A 19,424-nucleotide genomic window follows, 5' to 3' on the forward strand; every position below is an offset into this window, starting at 1 on the left:
CGCAACAGCGGTCTTGCATCCATCGCAACATGATCGGTGCTCTCTCTTCCGATTCGAAGATATCCAAGTAAGGTATGGCGTGGATTTAACTAAATATTGCTCAATTGTACTAAATAAGGCTTGGTTTTACAATTTCCGCATAGACAACACGCCACGATTCGCTGCCAACTTTTCCCTTAATCGCCATTACAAAGTGTGATGTCACCACTGGAGCAGTTGGAGCGCCATCAAATTTTAGTTCCAAAAATAATATAAGGTCATGGGTCAAGTGTTATACAATTTTGTGACGTCTACGCCTGCGCACAACAACTAACAATGTACAAAGATAGGTAGGCCACTACAGCCATGAGATGATGTTGATATTCAGTTTAGCTATGTGTGAGTGTGTTGGAAATATAATTTTCTGCTCTGGGTGCTAATCACAGTCGAATTATTAAAATTGGTCTTTCATATGTGTGGTTGCGATTATTGAGCTTCAATGTATGTATGCATGTATATCACCCCCACCATCGTCATCTCCTATCACCACCGCCTCTCTGGTTTGTAAAGAAGCGAGTCACTTACTTGATAAGGTGCATCCTACCTACCCTCTACTGGCGCCGCTGCACTCATACGCAAACAATTTCGCTGTTATTGGAAACTATCAAATATCGAATTAGCATAATCGTGATTTTGTTGTAAGTACGCTGCAGCTATAAAGTAAAGTAAGTAACTTTGATTATGTGTGTACCATCGGATGTTGAAAGCGTAAGCCTTAAAAAGTACACCATTTAATGAACTGTGGGTAGAGAAGAGGAGCTGATATGTTCGTATGTACCTACAATAGTGTTGTCAAAAACCTAGAAACCGGAGCGCGGGACCAAGTCTTCTCCATCAGCGACGAAGCTATTTTATAAACTGCAATTGGGATGAATGTAACGGAATTTTTTGATTCGCAAAAATCGCCTTCGCTGTACTCCGGCCTCCAATAGATGTACGACGCGAGAGAAAAGAGATCTGCAGGAGCATCCCACCTGACGCGATCCGTTCTATTCTGGCAATTCAGTCTTAGGTTAGGTAAGGTTTGGTGGCCACTGAACAGTTTAAGTACGGCTAAATTGAACATTTTTTTATCACGGTGTGAGCTTTCTATCGAAGTAAGAGATAATGTCAGCCAGGCGCTTGGTAAGCCCACTTGAGATGCCCCTGCATAGAAGCAGAGAGCAAGTGGCCAGCTGAATTCAAGTTCGGAAGTGCCTGCTCAGGCTATGAGTTCAGTGTAACTGTCGCCAGAGATATCTTAATGTCAAGGCCTGATCAAGTAGTTCAATGCCATTTCGAGTGCTTAACAGCTCCCGAACACAAGGTTGTTGTAATTGTAACCGCAATAATACTAATGCGGGCAGTCCGCGATGAGTGCGATGTACTCAGCTCCGGCTCTTGAACCCCTACTTTCACGGAAACGAAGTCTGATTGTCGGTCTGGCTTGAACCTATCCCTCACATCAAGCTTCCACGGCAGCTTGCTGTTAAAAATAGAACCAAGGTATTTAAGCCTGTCATAGCCAACGGTACTTGAATGTGCTCTAAATTCGAACTACCTGGTCATAAAAGCAGGTATCCCTGTAAACCATCTCTCCTACTGTAAGGAATGCCTGTCGTAAAAGCCACTTTTAATCCATTGGCCCGCAGGTGCAAGGAGTCAAAGAAATTCTACTCGCGGCAGTCGGTCTAGTACAGAAGCACTCCGTATTTTATATCCAGCAAGGGACTATCTATACCCGTAACAGTCCCCTAAATGTGCGGGGAGTATTTTTACGGTTACTAGAACAACCAGATCATTCCAGTAAGCCATTTTTACTGGTCTTACCAGAAAAGTATGCTCGGAAAAAATCTGAAAGCTGGTCCGGTTTTATGACAATCAAAGAACCGAGCCCAACATCCAAATAACGTTGATTCGGGTTGAACTTCCATTTTCGGTAGCACTGCAAAATCATAATTTTAAAGAATCCTAAAAAAACACTTTTTTCGCGTCGATTCCCCAGTAATATTTGTTCCGTATTCTGCAGAACCGGCTCTCTGTACATCAACTGCATTATACATGCATGGCTAGCTGTTTTTGGGTTTTTGGTTGAACGAACAAATAAATAGAAAATTTTCTAACTTGAGGGCATCCAAGAAAGCGCATACATAATACATACTTGTGCATTTCTGTAACTAAATTCAATCGCTGCAAAATTTCATTTTTGAAATTTATTCGAAGTATGTTAGATGGTGATGGCATCAGTTGCTCCTCCGGAATCGCTGCAATGCAGCGGTGGCACGTAGTGCGTGCGAGGCACTATTCCGTTGCATTTTTTGCGATCGATAGCTCTCAGAGAAGATCCGCGGCAGCCCAGTGAAAAAATATTCAGCTTCCATGAGGAAGACTTCCCTACACAGAAGCGAATGCATATCCTGACGACTTCCTTTTAACTTTTTTCATTAGGAGGCAGCCAGGTAGCTTGGATACCTTCTTATGCTGAAACCTACAGGTTACTATATTTGCAGCAGCAGCGAAATAAATCATAAAAGTCTTGAATATCCTCTGGTGGGGTGTGGACGTAGATAAGCGATATATTTAAAATTCACTTTTTGATGCGGATCGTCCGAGACTGTTTCATAAGGCCGAGAATGGTATAACCTGATGCGGCTATTTCCACCACAAATGCAACACCAGGACTTGGGTTCTCTCTTCTCTGCATGACTACTGCCCGTTTGTTTTAAAGCCTTGCGCCGTTCATAGCAGTTATTAAAAAAAAAAAAAAACAAAAAAAAAAAAAACAACAATCCGAAATACTCTTTAGTGAGCTTTCGAAATGATGCCAAAATATTTCCGAGATGATACAAAAACAATCCTGAAATATGTATTCCAAAGATAAACCCAAAATAAAATTAAATTTTCGAAAACACAATCCCAAAATATCACCGAAATAATCCTTAATGCAACCTGAAATTATCCTGGTGTAGTATCCTTATGGTCCCAGCAATCTAGCATGTGATGCCAAAATCATCACGAAAACCGATTCGATCAGAATAGTCCCGAAATTACATCGATACAGTCCCGAAATTATCCGCCAACAATGCAGAAATTATCCGACAACAATGCCGAAATACATATTCCTAAGATGATCCCAAAATTATCCAGAAAAAGTCCTGAAATGATGGACTGATTTCAAATGACTTGCCCAAATGTTCCAAAGATAGTCTGGATATGATCGAGAATTAAATTCAAATTGATTCCGAAAGTAAGAAAGCAATGAAATGATCCGGAGAAAGTTCGGAAATGATCCTGAAGTTTGGAATTGATGCCACGTTCCAAGGTGGTTTCAAAAACCATCCCGCATTGATTCATATATACTAACGAAATATTACCAAAGCCATACCGAAAAAAATCATATTAATCTCAAAATTATTGTCAATCTATTCTGAAGTGATTCGGAGATAATCCCGAACAATAACGAATCGATAAGGAAAACAGCTCTGCAAGCGATCAAGCTTTTTTCTCAAGTGAGCCCTAAAACAATCACGAAATAATTCGTAAGTGAACACAAAACGGTCCTGACGTTTCTCGACGTGTCTTCACATCTACTATCTTTTCAAGTTCAATGTGGAGTCAACGCCTGTAACGCCCATATATATATATTGTAACGAATTTAGGGAAACTCCGCTTATTTTACACCCTCTTCAAACGTTCGAAATGCTAAATTGTCGAATAAATAACTCCAATATTCAGTAATGCAAAATGGTCTTTATTAGATTGTTTTGGGAGTAGTACCATTGTACTTCACAATTATACTTCACTTCGCAACTGATAGCGTGTTTAAATCAAACTGAACACTGACTACTCAGCTTGCTCTGCTTTTATACTCTCTGTTGCCTTGTCCGCACGTTTCTCCTTCTAGAATCTTCTACTTGGTTACCAGCTATATGCGTGTGTATTTGTAGTTTAGAGCCTATTGCATAGGCATATGCGTGTGTAGATGTGAGTACTACTTCGGCTGATGATTACATGTGTTTATGAGTATCTCTCCGTTGCCTTGTTTGTATGTGTGTAGATGATAATTGATTTTTTTACGTACATACGAGTGGCTGCTTAGTATAGGCTTAGTGATGGTAGTATCGCTTAGTGATAGTAATATTTTTTTTCTCGGACGTTGTGGCAGCGCACTGCCCTCAAGTGGCCCCATATGAAACCAAGCTACTCCTGTTTTGTTTTTTTTTTTTCATACATACTTTTTTTTTTATCCTAATTCTTATTTATGTGTTATTTATAATTTTTTTTGTTACCGAGTCTTTGAGAGGCAGTGGCTTCTTAAGCGCCGAGATCTAAAACCACTCAGCTACAGAGAAACTCATCAGCTGAGAAATATAGATTCAATAGATTAAAAGTATAAATATAATTTTTTAATTATTAAGAGAAGATAGAACCGTCTTTTTTATGGCAAAGAGCGAGTCCGAAACATCAATTATTCTCGAGTGAGAGTTATAATCTTCACACAAACATAGAAAAGATTCGTGTAGTTGGAAATTGCTTCTGCATTGTTTCAGAATTATAGGTTTATAATGCCTTTAAACTTGGAACATTCAAGTTTACTTCGTTCAAAGGAAATGGGCTTGAAATCGATCCATATAAAAGTCTAGCCGTAAATAGTACACCTAGCATTTCTCTACGACTTGCAAGGGTAGGAAGATTTATTAGTTTTAATCGATTAGTGTAAGGTGGAAGATTATACGGAGAGTCCCATTGAAAATTTCTCAAGGCGAAAAGTAAAAACTGTTTTTGAATTGGTTCTAGTCTATCCACATAACTTGATAACGCGGATTCCAAATTATCGATCCATATTCCAATATCGACCTAACCAATGATGTAAAAAGGGTTTTTGTAACGTAAGGATCACTAAACTCTTTTGCCCATCTTTTCACAAATGCTAAAACTCCTCTCGCTTTATTGACTGTGGCATTAATATGAGGGTTGAAACTAATTTTGCAATTCATTGTAACTCCCAAGTCGACAAAAACATTAACGCTTTCCAGAGTTTGGCCATTAATTGTGTAGGAAGCTGGCTGTATGTTCCCACGTGAAAAACACATGGATTTACATTTTTCTATGTTTAGAGGCATAAAATTCGCATTACACCAAGTAAATAAACGATTTAAATCCGCCTGGAGTACAGAACGCTCTTCAACCGACGCGTATGACTTAAAAAGTTTTACGTCGTCGGCATACATTAAAATTTTAGAATATTTTATAGTTGTGGAAACATCGTTTATAAAGATCAAAAACAGAATAGGACCGAGATGGCTGCCCTGAGGCACACCGGAGGGAACATCGATGACATTCGAACAAATGTTTTTAAAAATGACTCTTTGAGTTCTACCGCAAAGATAGGAGAAGATCCAGCGAGTTAGGCCAGGTTGAAAACCAAGCAATTCAAGTTTATATACAAGTAATGAGTGGCGCACTTTGTCGAATGCTTTGCTGAAATCAGTGTATATAACGTCGGTATGATGATTGTTTCTAAACCCATTAAAGACGTGAGTTGTAAATTCAAGCAAATTGGTTGTGGTTTATTTGGCTCTACAAAAGCCATGCTGAGAACTATCTATCAATGTAGAAATCGAAAATGTAAGGTGATTAGTAACGATTGGTTCGAAAAGCTTAGGGATAGGGGAGAGCTTTGCCATTCCACGATAGTTTTCAATAGACGACTTGCTTCCTTTTTAATAGAGTAGGATAAGAAAAGATTCCTTCCAATCCGTCGGGAAAATGCCATTTTTTAAAGAGAGGTTAAACAGATCAGTAAGGGGCTGGCAAATGTATTCCGCACATTTTTTAAGAAAACATGTTGGGATCAAATCGGGACCATATTTGAAGGATTCTTTTAAGGTCTTTAGATGTAGTATAACATCTTCAGGCAACAAATATGGGGTATATATTGAGTTACTAGAATGGAGCTCATACCGATAATTTGTAGGTGATGAATCAACCACAGCAGAGTAATTAGAGTGAAAGAATTGAGCGAAGAAATTTGCAATCTCCTGATCGTCGCTGGAAATGCTATTTCTAAACTTCATGGCAGAAGGAAACCCGTTAGTTCTGCGTTTAGAATTTACGAAATCATAAAAAGACTTCGGGTTGCAAATAATGTTTCTTTTAATTGTACCTATGTAACACTTTTTATTAAGTTCAAAATACTTATGACGGAAAATAGCGTACTGTGCATAATCAGAATGTAAACCGGTTCTCTTATGTAATTTGAATAAACGTGATTTCCTATTTTTTAAAGCTTTTAAATCTTTAGTAAACCAGGCTTGCACTGGTTCAATGTACGAGCATATGCGTTTGGGCACATGTTTTCAAATAAAGTTTAAATGGTTTTATTAAAATGTAAAACGTTTTGCTCTACATCCTCTTTATATCGAGGCCACGTTATCTCAAAAAGCTCTTTATTTAAATTGTTGAAAATAGTTTTGGAAAAATCAAAGCATCTGGTACAGACACGTGTTTTGTTACTGTAGCCGACTTCGTTGCTTATGATTTCGTAAGTTATCTCAAGAGAAGGATGGTAAACGTCTTCTGCCGAAACAAGATTATAGAGAATTTAGATATGTAGTCAACAAATGCTAAGTCTAAGAATTGTCCATACTTATTCGGAAAGAAATTGATCTGATTAAGGCAAAGATCAGTAATTCCATCCAAAAAGTCGTTATGCATCTTGGATGATACCGGGACAATATTGTGATCAACGTTATTCCAAGAGTCCGTGGGCTTTATCATCGAATTGACTGATTGTAACAGTGAAATATGAAAACTGATAGATCAGAAGACGGTGGAATATAGCAAACGGCTAAGTAAATATGACCCCGGCCTAGTAAGATTCGGATGCATTTAAACTCGATGGAATCAACTTCGGCTAAATTAACATCTTCAGATGGAATTGAAGAATGTACAGCTAGCAAGAACCACCTCCGGTCCTATTTAAGCGATCATTTCTATAGGTCTGATACTCACCGCAAAAAATTTCGGAATTTAAAACATTGGGTTTCAGCCATGTTTCGGTAAAAGCAATAATATTATAGTTACAGAGAATGGTTTTCAAATATAAGTCAGTTAATTTAGTATTTAAGCCTCTAACGTTTTGATAGTAAATGCTTAAGCCAGATGTTAAATTAAGTTTTTTTGATCGGAACTTTGAGGAGGAATTTGTGCTACATTTTGAGTAATCTCAATAGTCTTATGCACAAATTCGCGAACAAAAGCCCCTGGCGGCCAAAATGCGCTGTCCAAAAGTTTATCAAAATCTTTTGAGTAGACATCAATTCTAAATGAAGAAATGTTTCTTTCGTAATTAAATTTAAATTTTCTTAAAGTCATGCCGTCAGCCTTAATTTTCGAAGTGACATAAGACTTGATATCCTCGACGGAAATGTCTTTCTCAAAGCGAGATACAAAAATCGATTTTTTGAGGACTACAACCAGCTTCTTAGCCGGTGCTTCTGAATAAGAAGTCACAGATTGAGAAGTTACAGTTTCAGAAGTTACAGTTTGAGACTCTAAGGTTTTTTCCGCGGCCTTAGAAGTGGATGGAACCACAGCTTGCGGATTAGGGGAAGCCAATATCTTTGGTGCAACCCTGTTGAAACTACAAAATTCCTCGGACTTCCTTCAAAGGATATTAATGACTTTTTATGAGTGATCGCACCTGTTCACTTTTTTAGTCCCTAAGCACGAAGTGGTCCCAAAATAATTCCGAAACTACTCCCTGCATAGTCCCACAACTTCACGATCTGAACTGCAAGATTCCTCGGACTTCCTTCAAAGGATATTGATAACTTTTTATGAGTGATCGCACCTGTTCACTTTTTTAGTCCCTAAGCACGAAGTGGTCCCAAAATATTTCCGAAACTACTCCCTGCATAGTCCCTCAACTTCACGATCTGAACCAGCAATAAAATCGACAGTATCTCAGTTGGAGGCACAGCCAACTTTTCCAAAATTGAATTTACATATATGACCTAAATATATCATTGGTCAATGTCAATATAAATGGAGGTCTTAGGATGAAAAAATAATTAAAAAGTAACTGGGTGTGAGACAACTTCCAACCGTTTTTAAATTGATCCATAAACAATCTCAAAATGATGCGGAGATTGTTCCGAAATCATAAAAAATCAACTTTGAATTGATTGGAAGTGATCCTGAGTAGTCCCGAAAACAATTCCGAAACTTTTCAAAAAAAAATTTTCGCGAAGATCTTTCCACACTAAGTACTACCTGTGCTGGTATAAAGAAAAACTGATTTTTTCGAAGTTCCTCAACTAACAAAATAGCATTTCGAATGCGCGCCTAAAAGTATTGTGACGAATATTAGCAACACTAAGGGATACTATCATCTCTAAGCCGATACTAAGCAGACTTGTATCTACATAAACAAATCACTCATTATGTCTACACATATGTACATACAAGAAGCGGAGAGATATGCACAAACACATGCATATTTTTGAGATACTCAGAAAATTATGCAATGATCGGTCGAAGTATTACTCACATATACACGCGCATATGAGAAGCTATAAACGTGCATCTGTAGTTTATAGCTGGTAAACAAGTAGTAAGTTCTAGAAGGAGTAACGCCTAGAAGTATGCGAACGAGGAAACCGAAGAGTATAAAGGCAACACCAGCTGTGGCATGGGCAATCAGTTTGATTTAAGCACACTATCAGTTGCGAAGTGAAGTTTAATTGCGCAGTACTTTCAAAGTAGTATAATAAAGACCATTTTGTAATACAGAATATTGGAGTGTTTTATTCAACAGTTTAGCGATACGAACGTAAACAGAAGGTTGCAGATGAGAGGAATTGCACTAAATTCGTTACAATTGGTGTAAGAAGAGGAATTGTTAAATAAATTCCGAAGATTTTGGGTACAACAAGGACATGGCAAAGTGGAGTGAATTGAAGATCCAGCAACTGAAAAAGGAGTTGGAGAGCCGTGGATTGAATACAACCGGCAACAAACTCGAACTTCAGGCATGACTGCGAGAGGCAATGGAATTAGAAAGAATTAACGTGGAAGAGTATGTCTTTCATCTTGATGGCGATGAGACAACAAAATTGGAGGAGAAAAATGAAACACCACAGACAATGGCGAACACAGACCAGAACATGATATTGGCTGCAATATCGGCACAAATGTCAGAAATGTCATCACAAATATCTACAAATATGTCAGCACAGCTCGAAGTACAAAAGACAAATATAACATCGCAACTGGAATCGCAGGAGACACACATAATATCGCAGATTGAAGCACAAGAAACGCGTATTTCAGAAATATCGACACAGATTACATCAAAGATGCAAACGCAACTGAAAGAACAAGAGACACGCATAACAACTCGAAGCGCAAGAGGCGCGTATATCATCAAAACTCGAAGCCCGTATGGACGAGAAATTAACGCAGTTTGAGAAAAAAATCGAGGCCTAGGTGGATGGTTTGAGAGGTCATATACAGGAGTTGCAATTGAATCGCCCAGCTCTTTCAGCAAGCAATACGAAGGTAAAAACTCCATCTTTTGATGGTTCTGTTCCTTTCCAGGTATTTAAGATTCAGTTTGAGAAGACCGCAGCAGTAAACAACTGGAGTGCTGATGATATAGTTGCTGCACTATTCGTGGCATTGAAAGAATCTGCTGCTGAAATCCTACATACTATTCTCGAGGGAGATAGAAACAACTGCGAAACATTGATGAGCGCTCTAGAGAGGCGACACGGAAGCGAACACAGAAAGCAGATATACCAAATAGAGTTGCAAAACCGCTACCAAAAAGCGAGTGAGACTTTGCAGGAGTTTACGTCGGATGTCGAAAGGCTGGCCCATCTAACAAATGCGGACGCACCCGTGGAATATACCGAGAAGGTAAAAATTCAAAGCTTTATAAGTGGCATACGGGACGTGGAAACGAAGCGAGCTACATACGCAAACACAAAGCTGCCATTTTCGCAAACGGTATCCCATGCATTGACTCAGGAAACTGCCTCCCTATTGAGTAAACGAGCATACAAGGCTCATCGTGTGGAAGTAGAAAGACCGGAGTCGGTAGACACAATTTTGGAAGCATTGAAGGGTACGCAGCAGAAGAATATTGATGCAGTTAAATGCTTTAAGTGTGGAAAGCCAGGGCACATTGCGTGTCATTGCAGCACCGGTCCTAATAGTTCCAACAATGTGGGTGGACGTAAACGCAGAGCTAAAGGAGATGAGCAAATCTCCAAGTCCACTCAATCGTTAAGCTAAAACGAGTCAGCCGCAAGGGGCGACAGCCGGCTCCCTCAATTGAATGCCCGATAATCTCTATCTCACAAATTGGAAGAAGGTCAAACAATCTTACTGTCGGAGGACATGTGGATGGACAACAAGAAGATAAGACAATTGCATGGAGCTATATTGAGAAGATGCCAAGAGGCTGAAGTAGTTATTAGCTGTGTACAGCTCCAGGAACACGTTTAAACTAGTAATACCGATCTTTCAAATGACATCACGGCATGGACGAGGGGCTAGAGGAAGACTATCTGGTACGAAATGATTTTCCACACTGAACTTGAAAAGCGGCTACTGGCAAGTGGAAGTGAAGGAGGAAGTCAAAGAGAAAACAGTCTTCAGGGTAGGTGATGGTCTTTGGCAATTGACAGTGATGCATTTTGGACTATGTAATGCACCAGCTACTTTTGAAAGACTCATGGATCAGGTACTGAAAGGACTACATTTAAAAACATGCTTAGTGTACCTAGACGACATCATCGTATTGGGAAAGAACTTCGAAGAACATCTGAAGAACTTGGAGGAGGTTTTCCAAAGAATACCTGGTGCTGGTCTGAAACTTAGTCCCAAAAAGTGTTCTCTATTCAAGAAGGAAGTTAGTTACTTGGGTCATAAAATAACGACGGAGGGTATCTGCACCGCGAATGAAAAGATAGAAGCAGTGAAGGATTGGCCGAGACCACAGAATCTGCATGAATTGAGAAGTTTCCTGTGCACAGTTACCGGCGATTTGTACCAAATTTTGCCAGCGTAGTCCATAGCCTCCACGAGCTAACAAGAAAAAATAAAGCTTTTGAATGGAAGAAGCAAGAAGTAGCTTTCCAAACATTGAAAGAGCGTTTGTGCACTGCCCCAATAATGGCATATCCGATTCCAGGAGCAACGTTTATTCTAGATACAGATGCGAGCGGATATGCTATAGAGGGCGTTTTGTCACAACTGGTTGATGGACAGGAGAAGGCAGTTGCATATTACAGCCGTTCAATTGGAAAACCAGAGAGGAACTACTACGTTACACGGAGAGAGCTGTTGTCATTGGTAGAGTGCATTAAACATTTTCACAAATACCTCTACGGCCAGCGATTCCGCGTCAAGACAGATCACGCAGCGTTTAAATGGCTTCTGCAGTTCCGTAATCCGGAAGGACAATTGGCACGGTGGATCGAGCGGCTACAAAACTATGACTTTTCCATTGAGCATCGGAAAGGTAGTACCCATGGGAATGCCGATGCAATGTCACGAAGACCATGTAGTTTGATGTATATTGGAATGATTTTCCGTCATCCCTTGTCAAATTTGGTTTTGAGACAAACCGGTTTCGGCGTTGTGCCATCATCATTTTCGATTTTCGTTCTGATATGTTGCTGTCGTTTGTCCTGTATTTATAGTTCGTAGGTACATGAGCAGGTATTGTCAGAATTGATGCTTGTGTATATTTAGTTATGTGTATGTGCTGTGTGTTCATTCAGAACCGAGGATGGTTTTTACTGATCGATATGTGTGGCTGACTGGGGCAGGTAAAATGTTTGTTGTTTTGGTGCGTTAATTGTTTTCTGTTTATTTGTTGTTGTGTGATTGTCTGTTGTACCTGTATTATTACTTTGTTTCTTGTAAACAAGTTTTAAAGGCTCGAATATTGTGTCAGAAATTGTGTTTATCTGTTCGTTTATTATTCTACCGTCGAATGTTTTCTGTTTGTAGATTTCCATGTTTTCGAGTACGTGAAGACGACGGCATTTTGCTTGTATGTGAAAAATCCCAACTGTTTAATTTATGTTTGCTGGGGAACATGCATTCTCATCCATGTGATTCGAGAAGTTAGACTCGGGTATAATGTTTGGATTCCGTATTTTTTTGTTGTAATCTCTTATACATATGTTCTCTGAACCTCGTTGTTATTTGCCGTCCTGTTTGTCCTATGTAACTATGTTGGCATCCGCAGGTAAGCTTGTATACGCCGTGGCTGCTAAACGGATCCTCTGAGTTAGTGTTAGTTTTTAGTTTTCGCCCTAGATTGTTTGATGTTTTGAATGCTGTGTTAATGTTGTATTTTTTAAAGAAGTTTGCCAATTTATATGTTGCTTTTCCAGTATATGTCATAATCGTCCAGCTTTATTTTCCTATTCATTATTTCTTTTTGGTTCGCCATTTGTCCTTCTGAGCTTATCTACTAGCGCTTTTTTATATCCGTTGTATGCAGCGATATTATATATGACCTCAAGTTCTCTCTTATATGCCTCTTGTGTAAGAGGTGTTCTTTCAAGTCTATGTACCAAGTGCTTTAATGCGGCATTTTTATGCTGTTCGCGGTGATTTGACGTATTATGTATTGTGACGAATATGAGTGACACTAAGTGATACTCACATCCCTAGTCTGATGCTAAGTAATTGAAGTCACAACAACAATAAAGCAGACAGTCACTTGTATCTACATAAACGAATCAATAATTATGTCTACACATATGTACGTACACGCAGCTGAGAAGCATCGCACGACCACATGCATATATCTGAGATACTCCCGAAAGTATGCAATGAGAGAAGCTATAAAATCGTGCAATTGTAGTTACAGCTGAGAAATTTGATAGCTGATGGCCAACTAGTAGATTATGGAAATGGAAGCACCTAGAAGATGCGAACGAGGAAATCAGAGAGTATAAAAGGCAACAACAGTCGAGGCGCAATAATTCAGTTTTGATTAAGCACGCAATCTGTCGGGCCATAGTAGAGTTATTTATTGTGAAATACTTTAATAAAAGCCATTTTGCATTATTAAATATTGCAGTTATTTATTCAACAGTTTAAGTGATTCGAGCTTAGCAGAAGGTTGCAAATAAGAAGATTTGCAAGCAAATTCGTTACAGTATTATTGTGTCGGTGGCCGTTGGCTTTCTATATATGTCATAGTTAAATCTTTTGGCTTATTTATCAATATTTATCGTGAGGTCTAGATAGTTGATTCCTACGTCTTTTTCGGTTTCCATTGTAAATTTTATATTTCCGTGCTGCTTGTTGAGGTACTTCAGTACTTTCAGTCCTTTGCCGGATACAAATCCGGTACGCTCCGGTACCATAGCACCATTAAGGTGCTAGCCCGACCATCTCGGGAACGATTTATTTGGCCACATTAAACCTTCAGGCCATTCCCTCCCTCCCTACCCCCAAGTTCCATGAGGAGTTTGGGGTCGCCAGAGCCTCATCTGTTAGTGAAACAGGATTCGCCGCGGATAGGTGAGGTTGACAATTGGGTTTGGAGAAGCTATATATTGCGCTGGCAACCTGAAGGGTTGCGCTACACAGCCCATTGAATCTGGTATTTTAGTCGCCTCTTACGACAGGCATACCTACCGCGGGTATATTCTGATCCCCTAACCCCTAACAAGCTCTTCGTTATTAGTAGTTAAAACGCATATTATGTCATCCACGTATCTAACATAAAATGACACGCCTAATTTGGACTTCATCTCCTGTATGTACTTTTCTTCCAGATTTTGCATGAACACTTCCATAAGAATTGCTGATGTGGGGTTTCCCATTCCAAGACCGTTTTGTTTGTCTATATATTTTATTGTTGAATGGAAAATAGTTTTGACGTAAAGTGGTTCTTTGCGTATTTGTGATTTACATACTTTTCACTTTGTTTTTTGTGTTATGAACTATTGTTGAGCTAACTATGTCCAAAGTATCCGATATAAGAGGGAACTTGAGGTCATATATAATATCGCTGCAAACAACGTATATAAAAAGGCACTAGTAGATAAGCTCAGAAGGACAAATGGAGAACCAAAAAGAAATAATGAAAAGGAAAATAATAGCTGGACGACTATGGCATATACTGGAAAAGCAATTGGCAAACTTCTTTAAAAAATGCAACATTAACACAGCATTCAAAACATCGAACAATCTAGGGCGAAAGCTAAGAACTAACACTAACTCAGAGGATCCGTTTAGCAGCCACGGCGTATACAAGCTTTCCTGCGGATGCCAACATAGTTACATAGGATAAACAGGACGGCAAATAAGAACGAGGTTCAGAGAATATATTAGAGATTACAACAAAAAATACGGAATCCAAACATTATACCCGAGTCTAACTTCGCGAATCACATGGTCGAGAATGAATGTTCCCCAGCAAACATCAATAAAACAGTTAGGGTTCTTCACATACAAGCAAAAGGCCGACGTCTCGACGTACTCGAAAACATGGAAATCTACATCGACGGTAGAATAATAAGCGAACAGATGACACAATATTCGACCCTTTAAAACTTGTTTACAAGAAACAAAGTACTCACACAGGTACAACCGACAAACACACAACACCAAATAAACACAAAACAATTAACGCACCAAAACAACAAACCCACAAAGAAGGTCAATAGACTGAAATTACGGATTTTTACCTGCCCCAGTCAGCCACACAAATCGATCAGTAAAAACCAACCTCGGTTCTGAATGAACACACAGCACATACACATAACTAAATATAAACAAGCATCATTTTTGACAATATCAGCTCATGTACCTACGAACTATAAATACAGGACAAACGACAACAACAGATCAGAACGAAAATCGACACTGATGGTGGCACAACACCGAAACCGGTTTGTCTCAAAACCAAATTTGACAAGGGATGACGGAAAATCGTTCCAATATACATCATTTATCCACCCTGTAGGAAAATCAACAAAACAAAATAAACCATGTAGTTTGGAATGCAAGCACTACTCAAAGGCCGAGGCTAAAGAAGACATTATAGATGTCTGGCTAATGACTATAACGTGTACGGATGAATGGGACAAGGAACAACTAAGGAAGTGGCAACTAGAAGACACAGATCTGTCATATGTTATGCAAGGGCTCGAACGAAACGAAAGACCACACAGAGAGGAGATGTCAGCAGAGAGTCCCATTGCGAAGTCATATTGGGCACAGTGGAACAGTTCAGAAATGATATCCGGTTGCTTGCATCGACTATGGGAGAGTAAGGATGGTCGATGCAAGAAGAAACTAATAGTCGTTCCCAGGAAAATGATTCCTGACGTGGTCAGCGAGCTACATAATGGTCCAAGCGGAGGTCATCTGGGAATCACGAAGACGCTCGAGAAGATTAAACAGAGGTTATATTGGGTTCGTTGCCGTCAGTCGGCCACTGGTAGGATTGCGAACTGCGAGGTTTGCAGCAGAGCGAAAGGGCCCAAAACCCGAAGTCATGGTCAGGTGAAGCAATATAACTCAGGTACGAAATTTGAAAGGATCGCTATGGATATCGCAGGTCCATTTTCTACTAGCAACTGCGGAAACAAATATGTACTGGTGGTTATGGATTATTTCAGCAAATGGCCAGAGGTATACCCAATCCCAAATTAAGAAGCGGAAACAGTAGTAGAAGTGTTTATAAACAATTGGGTTGCAAGGTATGGTGTACCAATAGAGTTACATTCTGACCAAGGCAGGAATTTCGAATCAGCTGTGTTCCAGGAAATGTGTGAATCATTGGGCATTCGAAAAACACGGACAACTGCATTACATCCTCAGTCCGATGGTATGGTGGAACGATTCAATAAAACATTGGAGGAGCACTTAAGTAGTGGACAAGTTCCAAAAAGAGTGGGATACCCGCATACCATTATTCTTTATGGCTTACCGATCAGAAGTGCATGAGACAACGGGCCAAACCCCTGCAAAAGTAATTTTTGGCAATGCCCTTCGACTGCCAGCTGATTTGAAATTTGGGATATATGCCGATGCGGAGAGAAATGTCAAGAAATCCAAATTTGTCCCCGAAATTGCAGTGTAACTGGGAAGGCCCATACAAAATTGTAAAACGGATCAACGATGTAGTTTACCGCGTTCAAACCATTGGTAAACCACGAACCAAAATTAAGGTGGTTCATCTGGAAAGGCTGACGGCGTTTAGATCAGGAAATTTGTCTGATCGGGACGATCAGACTTAGGTGGAAGGCAGTGTGACAAATATTAGCAACACTAAGGGATACTATCATCTCTAAGCCGATACTAAGCAGTCACTAGTATCTACATAAACAAATCAATCATTATGTCTACACATATTTACATACAAGCGGTGAGATATGCACAAACACATGCATATATCTGAGATACTCACCAAAAGTTGGCAATCATCGGTCGAAGATCACTCACATATACACGCGCATATGAGAAGCTATAAACGTTCATCTGTAGTTTATAGCTGGTAAACAAATAGTAAATTCTAGAAGGAGAAACGCCTAGAAGTATGCGAACGAGGAAACCGAAGAGTATAAAAGCAGCACCAGCTGTGGCATGGGCTATCAGTTGCGAAGTGAAGTTTGATTGCGCAGTACTTTCAAAGTAGTCTTATAAAGACCATTTTGTAATACAGAATACTGGAATGTTTCATTCAACAGTTTAGCGATACGAACGTAAACAGAAGGTTGCAAATAAGAGGAATTGCACTAAATTCGTTACAGTATGTTTCTATGTTGTCAATTTTCGTACAACGGAGACTATATTTTTTGCTTTATCTATTTTTTTATTATTTATTTATTTTATTTGGTTTAGTACTGTATACATAAGATTTGTTTTTAGTTAGCTGTCTCGTTGGTTGATCGCACAATCGGTATTAACAAAAAAAACATACACAAATTTTCCGCTCTCTGGATATAAATTGCAACACATAGAGCATTATTGTACGTACAATTAAAGAAGAGTTTACATAGTGATAATTTATGATAATAATTAGGTAGTATACATACATACATATTAAGTTGCAGATATATAAAAATAATTTTTTATCAGATATTTTAAGTTTTTAAAAATTACAAAAAAAAAAAAAAATTTACAACGATTAAATATTTTAAACAATTACAATTTGTTGTATTTTCATTAGCTATTGCAATCAAAAATAAAACAGCATTGATTATAAATTTAAATAGTAAATATGTAGCATATGACTCTGCTCAGCTTAATTTTTGCATGCCGTTTCAGCCATGTATACATAGTCTGTGTGTGTGTTCGTGTTTATTTTATTTGAATTTTTTAAATTTTGTTGATTTGCTGTCTCAAGCAACTTTTTTTGTTTTCTTGGAAAAGAGAGTGGGCCTCGCGTGCTGTTTTTTGTTAATGGTGAATGGCAACTCTATGATAGGCAGTGAGAGCAATTACCATCTGTTCCTTAAGCAAAATAATTAAATTTTAGAGTTACATTATTTCAAGATTTTTGGTTTTCAAACGTGTTTATAAAGCTTTTTGCCTCGTGAGCTGGAATTGTGTAGCACGCTCTGTCGCCTTTCGAGTTTATATACAAGTAATGAGTGGCGCACTTTGTCGAATGCTTTGCTGAAATCAGTGTATATAACGTCGGTATGATGATTGTTTCTAAACCCATTAAAGACGTGAGTTGTAAATTCAAGCAAATTGGTTGTGGTTTATTTGGCTCTACAAAAGCCATGCTGAGAACTATCTATCAATGTAGAAATCGAAAATGTAAGGTGATTAGTAACGATTGGTTCGAAAAGCTTAGGGATAGGGGAGAGCTTTGCCATTCCACGATAGTTTTCAATAGACGACTTGCTTCCTTTTTAATAGAGTAGGATAAGAAAAGATTCCTTCCAATCCGTCGGGAAAATGCCATTTTTTAAAGAGAGGTTAAACAGATCAGTAAGGGGCTGGCAAATGTATTCCGCACATTTTTTAAGAAAACATGTTGGGATCAAATCGGGACCATATTTGAAGGATTCTTTTAAGGTCTTTAGATGTAGTATAACATCTTCAGGCAACAAATATGGGGTATATATTGAGTTACTAGAATGGAGCTCATACCGATAATTTGTAGGTGATGAATCAACCACAGCAGAGTAATTAGAGTGAAAGAATTGAGCGAAGAAATTTGCAATCTCCTGATCGTCGCTGGAAATGCTATTTCTAAACTTCATGGCAGAAGGAAACCCGTTAGTTCTGCGTTTAGAATTTACGAAATCATAAAAAGACTTCGGGTTGCAAATAATGTTTCTTTTAATTGTACCTATGTAACACTTTTTATTAAGTTCAAAATACTTATGACGGAAAATAGCGTACTGTGCATAATCAGAATGTAAACCGGTTCTCTTATGTAATTTGAATAAACGTGATTTCCTATTTTTTAAAGCTTTTAAATCTTTAGTAAACCAGGCTTGCACTGGTTCAATGTACGAGCATATGCGTTTGGGCACATGTTTTCAAATAAAGTTTAAATGGTTTTATTAAAATGTAAAACGTTTTGCTCTACATCCTCTTTATATCGAGGCCACGTTATCTCAAAAAGCTCTTTATTTAAATTGTTGAAAATAGTTTTGGAAAAATCAAAGCATCTGGTACAGACACGTGTTTTGTTACTGTAGCCGACTTCGTTGCTTATGATTTCGTAAGTTATCTCAAGAGAAGGATGGTAAACGTCTTCTGCCGAAACAAGATTATAGAGAATTTAGATATGTAGTCAACAAATGCTAAGTCTAAGAATTGTCCATACTTATTCGGAAAGAAATTGATCTGATTAAGGCAAAGATCAGTAATTCCATCCAAAAAGTCGTTATGCATCTTGGATGATACCGGGACAATATTGTGATCAACGTTATTCCAAGAGTCCGTGGGCTTTATCATCGAATTGACTGATTGTAACAGTGAAATATGAAAACTGATAGATCAGAAGACGGTGGAATATAGCAAACGGCTAAGTAAATATGACCCCGGCCTAGTAAGATTCGGATGCATTTAAACTCGATGGAATCAACTTCGGCTAAATTAACATCTTCAGATGGAATTGAAGAATGTACAGCTAGCAAGAACCACCTCCGGTCCTATTTAAGCGATCATTTCTATAGGTCTGATACTCACCGCAAAAAATTTCGGAATTTAAAACATTGGGTTTCAGCCATGTTTCGGTAAAAGCAATAATATTATAGTTACAGAGAATGGTTTTCAAATATAAGTCAGTTAATTTAGTATTTAAGCCTCTAACGTTTTGATAGTAAATGCTTAAGCCAGATGTTAAATTAAGTTTTTTTGATCGGAACTTTGAGGAGGAATTTGTGCTACATTTT

Source organism: Eurosta solidaginis, chromosome 5, assembly GCF_040869045.1.
Source record: "Eurosta solidaginis isolate ZX-2024a chromosome 5, ASM4086904v1, whole genome shotgun sequence".
NCBI lineage: Eukaryota > Metazoa > Arthropoda > Insecta > Diptera > Tephritidae > Eurosta > Eurosta solidaginis.